The sequence below is a fragment of the Vombatus ursinus genome, unplaced genomic scaffold, assembly GCF_900497805.2.
Source record: "Vombatus ursinus unplaced genomic scaffold, bare-nosed wombat genome assembly UNPS02014837.1, whole genome shotgun sequence".
NCBI classification, from domain to species: domain Eukaryota; kingdom Metazoa; phylum Chordata; class Mammalia; order Diprotodontia; family Vombatidae; genus Vombatus; species Vombatus ursinus.
Window position 1 is genome coordinate 2,569,578 of NW_020954615.1, and position 6,711 is coordinate 2,576,288.

Sequence of the window (6,711 nt, forward strand, 5' to 3'; positions counted from 1 at the left end):
ATGTTAAGCTTATTTTCCCATTAGTCATGATGTAAAGAACAATTGGAACTAATGGGAGGAATCAGGAGAATGAAGCAATAAAACAAAACAACAAAGGAAAAGGAGAGCAAATAATATGCCTCCATCTGCATTCAGACTCCACAATTCTTCCTCAGGATGTGGACAGCAATTTCCATCGTGAGTCTTTTGGAGTTGTGTTAGATTCTTGCATTGCTGTGAAGAGCCAACTCTATCAAAGTCAGTCATCCCACAATGTGGCTTTTACTGCGTACAATGTTCTCTTGGTTCTGCCAAATCATTTTTTAAAATGCACTGAACCAAAGTCCAGAAAGAAGCCCAGACAAGTAGGACAGCTTTGAAAGCTCCATGTTTATTTTATTATGTACTTTAAAAGAACAATAAACTGTACATAATACAAACATGCAGCTTCATTTACAATCTCTTTTTGTTTTACTATGCATATAGATATGTTCATTTTACTTGATATTAAGTTCAGAATTTATAAAAAAAATAAAATTCTCTTAAAAAGATGAAAGTTATTGCTTGAAAAACAATTTACCTGAAGATCCTTTAACGAGGGATTGGATTGAATAACCTGAGACATCCCTTCTAGCCCTGGAAGGTTATGGTTCTTATTCCTTTGTTAGTTTATAGGTAAAACCTAGTCTCTACTGTTACTTAGGAGTTTGCTGATGACAGTATTTGTACAATGTTTTATAGCTTCTAAAGTCCCTTGGGATGCTTAATTGCATTTAATCATCACAACAATATTGTTCAGTTGTTTCAGTCATGTCCAACTTTTTGTGACCCCATTTGGGGTTTTCTTGGCAAAGATGCTGGAGTAGTTTGCCATTTCCTTCTTCAGCTTACAATACTGTATGAAGCATCAATTATTATGTCCATTTCACAGCTAAGGAAAATGAAATAAAATGACTTGCCCAGAGTCACACAACTGTTTTGAAACTTAGCCAGGATTAAACTCAATCAATTAACAAGGCTTTACTGATGTTGGGGAAATTGGGACTTCAGCACCTATCATTTCTAATAATAGCTCTACAGTAGTTTTTAAAAGTTTAACTAAGATTTGTTGAGGATCAGCTATGTTTCCCAAGCTATAAGCCAAGAGGGGGATGAAGAGGACTGTAAAATATGACCCCCGCTGGATGTAGCCTTGGCCTTGCACTTTTCAACATTTTTTAAACTAATGATTGATTAAAGACAAAGATAGCATGGCATCAAGCTTGCAGATGGCCCAGGCTGGGAGCTATAGCTAACATGTTGGGTAACAGAAGTGAGATGTAAAAAAGTTATGGAGAGCTTGGGGATATTGTATGATGCAGGAGTGGAGAAAAATTTGTACTATGACATTAACATTGTAAAAAGAAACCATTTTGGAAGGCTTAACAACTCTATCAGCACAAAGGTCAACCAGGATTCCAGAAGATAAATGATGCAAAGTGCTGCTCACTTCTTGACGGAGAGGTGAGGGACTCAACATGTAAAAGAAAACACCTATTTTTGGACATGGCTGATTTGGGAATTTGTTTTTCTTGATTATGAATATTTGTAACAAGTTTTTCTTTGGTTTTGTTTTTTGGGGAAGGGCGGAAGAGGAGAAAATAAATGTTATATAAGAATAAAATTTAATTAGAAAAGTAAGAAATTTATTGAGAGGTTAGAAGTAGAAGGGGGGCAGCTAAGTGGCGCAGTGGATAGAGCCCCGGCCCTGAAGTCAGGAGAACCTGAATTCAAATCCAGCCTCAGACCAAACACTTGACACTTACTAGCTGTGTGACCCTGGGCAAGTCACTTAACCCCAATTGCCTTAAGAAAAAAAAAAGTAGAAGGAAGGGACACACACACACACACACACCTTGGAAGCTTTTTGGAGTTCAGTCAGTCAATACACATTTATTAAGTGCCTGTGTGCCAGACGCCAGACTGAGTGCTGGAAGTACTTTCTTTGTTTTGTTTTTGGGGAAGAAGAAAATAAATGTTATACAATAATAAAATTTAATTAGAAAAGTAAAAAAAAATTATTGAGAGTCTAAAAAGAAGGGTCAAATACACACACACACACACATAGACACACACGGAAGCTTTTCAGAGCTCAGTAAGTCAATACACATTTATTAAGGGCCTACTGTGTGCCAGACGCCACACTAAGTGCTAGAAATACATTCTTTGTTTTGTTTTTGGTGGAGCGTGGGAGCGGTCTGTAGAAAGGAAAGACTTGAGTAGTGGGACACCTCCTCGGTCGGGTCGCGTCAGACTTAGGTGGGTGGGGGGAGATACGGAAGGGGAAGTGTTGGTTTGTGGGGGGAGGGGAAGGAGCGGCTCGAGTTTAAGAGCTAAGAAACCCTCCGCATCCCAGATTCCCAGATGCCTGGGGCTCCCGCGGCTCCCAGCCCCTCCTCAGCCTCAGGGTGCTGCTGGCAGAGGGTTGGGAGAGGGACCCTGGGTCTCCAAATTCCAAGGACGCCCGCCCATTTTACATATGAATGATTCATTTTGCTTGGAGCTGGTGGGCAGGGGGTCGCCTTAAAAAGCTTCGGACCCCGCCCCCGACTCCCAGACTAGCTCCTGGCTTCCAGGATTGCCTTCTCTGGTTTTCCTGGGAAGGAAGGAGCTGGAGTGTACAGCCGCCCTCCTGGTCTCAGTGCCCGGTCTGCCTCTAGTCCGCGCCCGCACCTGCTCGCCCACATCCATCCCTGGACTCGTGCTCCGGGATCTCCAGGTCTGCTATCTGCTGGGACCCGGCCGGCCACGCCACGCTGTCCGTGGAACCTTGGACAGCGTTCCACTCCGCGGGACGGACGGGTAGGTGAGCGGTAGGCGCTCTATCCCATTCTCTCCAACATTCCATCCGCTTCTCCAGCCATCTGTCTTTTCCCCAAGGTTACATCTCACACCCCCTCTATATCCTCCTGTTGCTCTCTATTGCTCTAGGGTCCTGGTCTTCGCCACTCTACACTCCGTGGCTCTCGGAGATTCACCTGCCCAACTTCTCCAGGTCTCCCCAGCATGACACAGAACGATGAGGGCAGACGTCCCTCTGACCCCCAGCGGCCCTTGGATTCCTCCAAGTTGCCCTTCTCCATCGACTCTATCTTGTCCAAGGCCAACCCTCAGTCACGAGAATCCCCTCGAGATTCTGGGGTCTTTGGCTTGGCACTCAGGGAACCCCTGACCTCCTCGTTCACCCCGAACTGGCGAGCGGCCTGCGATTATTCTGCGGGTTGGGTGTCCCCCTTTCCCAGTCTTTATGTGTACCAGCCTTCTCCTAAGACCCTGCTGTCGGCCATCCACGTCCCACACCCTGCCGGTGTCTTTCCCGAAGTTGCCTGCCCTATCAAAGGTAAGGGTCGGGCCCCTGACCCCCTCAGGTCAGAGCAGCATCCCTCTGGCCGGCTCTCTGGGTATGGAGTTGAGGCCCTCCTGGAACTTGAGGGTTGTGTCCTGCAGCGGAGTACCTTGGGCATCTGTAGTAACTTAAGGGTAGGAGTGTCTGGGGACAAAACGCAAAGAAAAGAAATTAGCCTCTTCTCAGCTTGAGAGAAGATGGGGAGGAGGCTGGGTGGGAGGTTGTCGGCCTCGTAAGGGGCTAGGAGACTTGAGGAGGAGGCTGGAGGAGGGGTATTGGAGGAGATGGAGGAATCTCAAAGGGGAGCTTTTGAGGGGAGGGGAGGAGGATTGGGTGAGGAGGGAAGTTGAGAACAGGGGGCTTTACACTTTCAGGGTTCTGCACATGAAGGCTTCCCACTTCTTCAGAAAATCCTCAGAAGCTGAAGGCAGCTTTAGAAATCATCTAACTCAAATCAGCATTCCCATCCCCTGCCTTGATGAAGGCAGCTTTCACCCCCTAATCCCTTGGAGCTCTGTCTCTCCCGGCATGCAGGGACTCAGCACTCCAACAGCAGCGCATGTGGATTCAGGGCCAACCGCACCATCCCCTTTCTACATTAAATCATGCTGTATTCAAGAAACGGCTGTAGCTCCCCATTTTCTGTTAATACTAAAGTTTGCACAGCTCTTTACAAATATCACCTCTTCAGATCCTCACAACACCCTTGGGAGGTACTAATGTTACCCTCATTTTACAGATGAGGAAACTGAGGCAGACAGAAATTAAGGGCCTTGCCCAGGATCACATGGCTATTAAGTGCTATTAAGTTCCTGATACCAGGCCCAGTGCTCTAGCCATGGTACCATCCAGCTGGTTACTTCCTCAGTTCTAAACCACTCTGTCTGCAATTCAAGGTTCCCTCCTTGTAATCTTAGTAGTCAAAGCTTTATCTACTCACTCCCTTAATCTTTTCCCTTCTCACTAGATCCCTCCATCTTTTCTGTTCCTTCTAGAAAATTTCGAAGTCATATAAGCTATTGACTTCAAAGCCTAGTTCAAGTCTGACCTATACAGAAACCTTCAGTGACTACTCAGCTTGTGGTGATTCTCCCAGGCCCCCTCCTTCCCTGCCCACTCAGTCTAAACCAGGCGCTCTTAACCCAGAGTCTATAACTTAATTGTTTTTTTTTAGCCTAATAATTGTATTCCAGTATAATTGGCTTCCTCTGTAATTGGATGTATTTTATTTTATGCCCCAAGGAGGGGTCCTTAGGCTTCCAGACTGCCAAAAGGGTCCCTGACACAGATAAAGTTAAGAACCCCTCCTCTCAATGATGAAAATAGGTTGTATTTATATGGTGTTATTTATATAGTGTTGGGCAGCTAGGTAGTGCTGGCCCTGGAGTCAGGAGGACCTGAGTTCAAATCCAGCCTCAGACACTCACTAGTTGTGTGACCTTAAGCAAGTCACTTAACCCTGTTTGCCTCAGTTTCCTCATCTGCAAAATGAGATGGAGAAGAAAATGTCAAAACACTCTGGCATCTGCCAAGAAACCCCAAATAGGGTCATGAAGAGTCAGACATGAACAAAAAAACCCACAAACAAACTGACTAAACAACAAAAATATAGTATTGTTGGTTCTTTCATTTGTTACTTGTTTGCCCTTTGCTGCAAGCAACCCTGTGAGGTAGGTTGGTCATACCATTATTTATCCCTACTTTATAGAAGCAGAGGCAGCAAGACAGAGTGGTATAGTGGACAGAGTGCTGGACTTGGAGTGAGGAAAACCTGAGTTCAAATTCACCATACTACCTGTGGGACCCTGGGCAAGTCACTTAACCTCCATCTGCCCCAGTGTTAAAATGGGTGATAAAATGGAAAGAAGAGTAGCACCTGCCTCTCCAGGGTTATTGGGAGGATCAAATGAGCTAAGTCAAATCTACAAGCATTTATTGAGCACCTACTATTTGCCCTGAGGATACAAAGAAAGGGAAAAACAGTGTCAGCCCTCTAGAAGGTCACTGTCTAATGGGGAAGACGTAGTCAGGCAGAAACAAGATAGAGACACGATGAACAGGACGTAATTGCTGAGCGACGGCACTGGCATTAAGGAGGGCTTCTGGCCGAAGGTGGAGAGGGAGAGTTACAGGCCTGGGGGAAGGGCAGAGAAAATGCCAAGAGCTGCAAGAAGGAATGCCTTATTCAAAAAACCACTGGGGACAGTGTGTGTAAAGTGTTCTGGAAACCTTAATGTGCTATCTAAGTGTTAGCCATTATTATGGAGTGCTGGGGCTTGGAGTCAGGAATGAAGAGGCTCATTCCCATCCCCCACCCTCCCAACACTGACTGTGTGACCCTGGGCAGGTTAATTAACCTTTGTGTGCCTCCAGCCACTCCAGAAGACTTCCCTTACAGTCAATCTGCATTTGTAGAGGGAGTCTACCCCAGCAGGGGAGGACATCTAGCAGCCCCCAGAGGAATGCCTGCTTTGTCTCATGTAAAATCCTCCAGGGCCAGACCAGCTGGACCTCAGAGAAAGAGCTGGAACGGATCTTGAGGTCTGGGCCTGCCTCTGATCCCAAAGAATTGTCCTTGTAAGGCAGCCACCAAGGCCTCCTCCGGCCTCTGCTCCGAGACTTCCGAGGAAAGGGAGCGCCGCCCTCCCATTTCTGACGCTCTAATTGTTAGGAAGTTTTCCTGAGTCACCAGCAACTCGATTCTGGGTACCTCAGACCCCCTGCTGCTGGTTCTGTCGTCCTGGGTCAAACAGGGCAAGTCTATCATTAGACACAAAACTTCCTCAGTGGGCCATTCAAGGCCCATCACCACTTTGCTTTTCCAGGCTTCTCTACGTGCTGTTCCCCTTCTCTGTTTTTCGAGAGAAATTGGGTTAGTCTCTCTCTGTCTTTTCCTCTCTTCTTCCCCTCCCCTTCCTTCCTTCTCTCTGTCTCTCTGTTTCTCCGTCTCTCTCCCAATTTCTCTCTCCTCCCCTCTCCCTCTCCCCTAATTTCTCTCTCTCCTCTCTGTCTCCCTTTTTCTCTATCTCTGTCTCTCTCTTCTCTCTCCTCTCCCTCCTTACCTCCCCTCTCTCTCTTCTCTCCCATCTCTCCCATTGTCCTCTTTCTCCCTGTCTCTCTCTTTCTCTCCCCACCTCCCTCCCAATTTTTCTCTCTCCTCCCCTCTCCCTCCTTCCTAATTTCTTTCTTCTTCTCCCTCTCTCCCTCCCTTCCTCTTTCTCCCTGTCTCTCTCTTCTCTCTCCCCTCCCTCCTTACCTCCTCTCTCTCTCCTCTCCCATCTCTCCCATTGTCCTCTTTCTCCCTGTCTCTCTCTTTCTCTCTCTCCCCACCTCCCTCCCAATTTTTC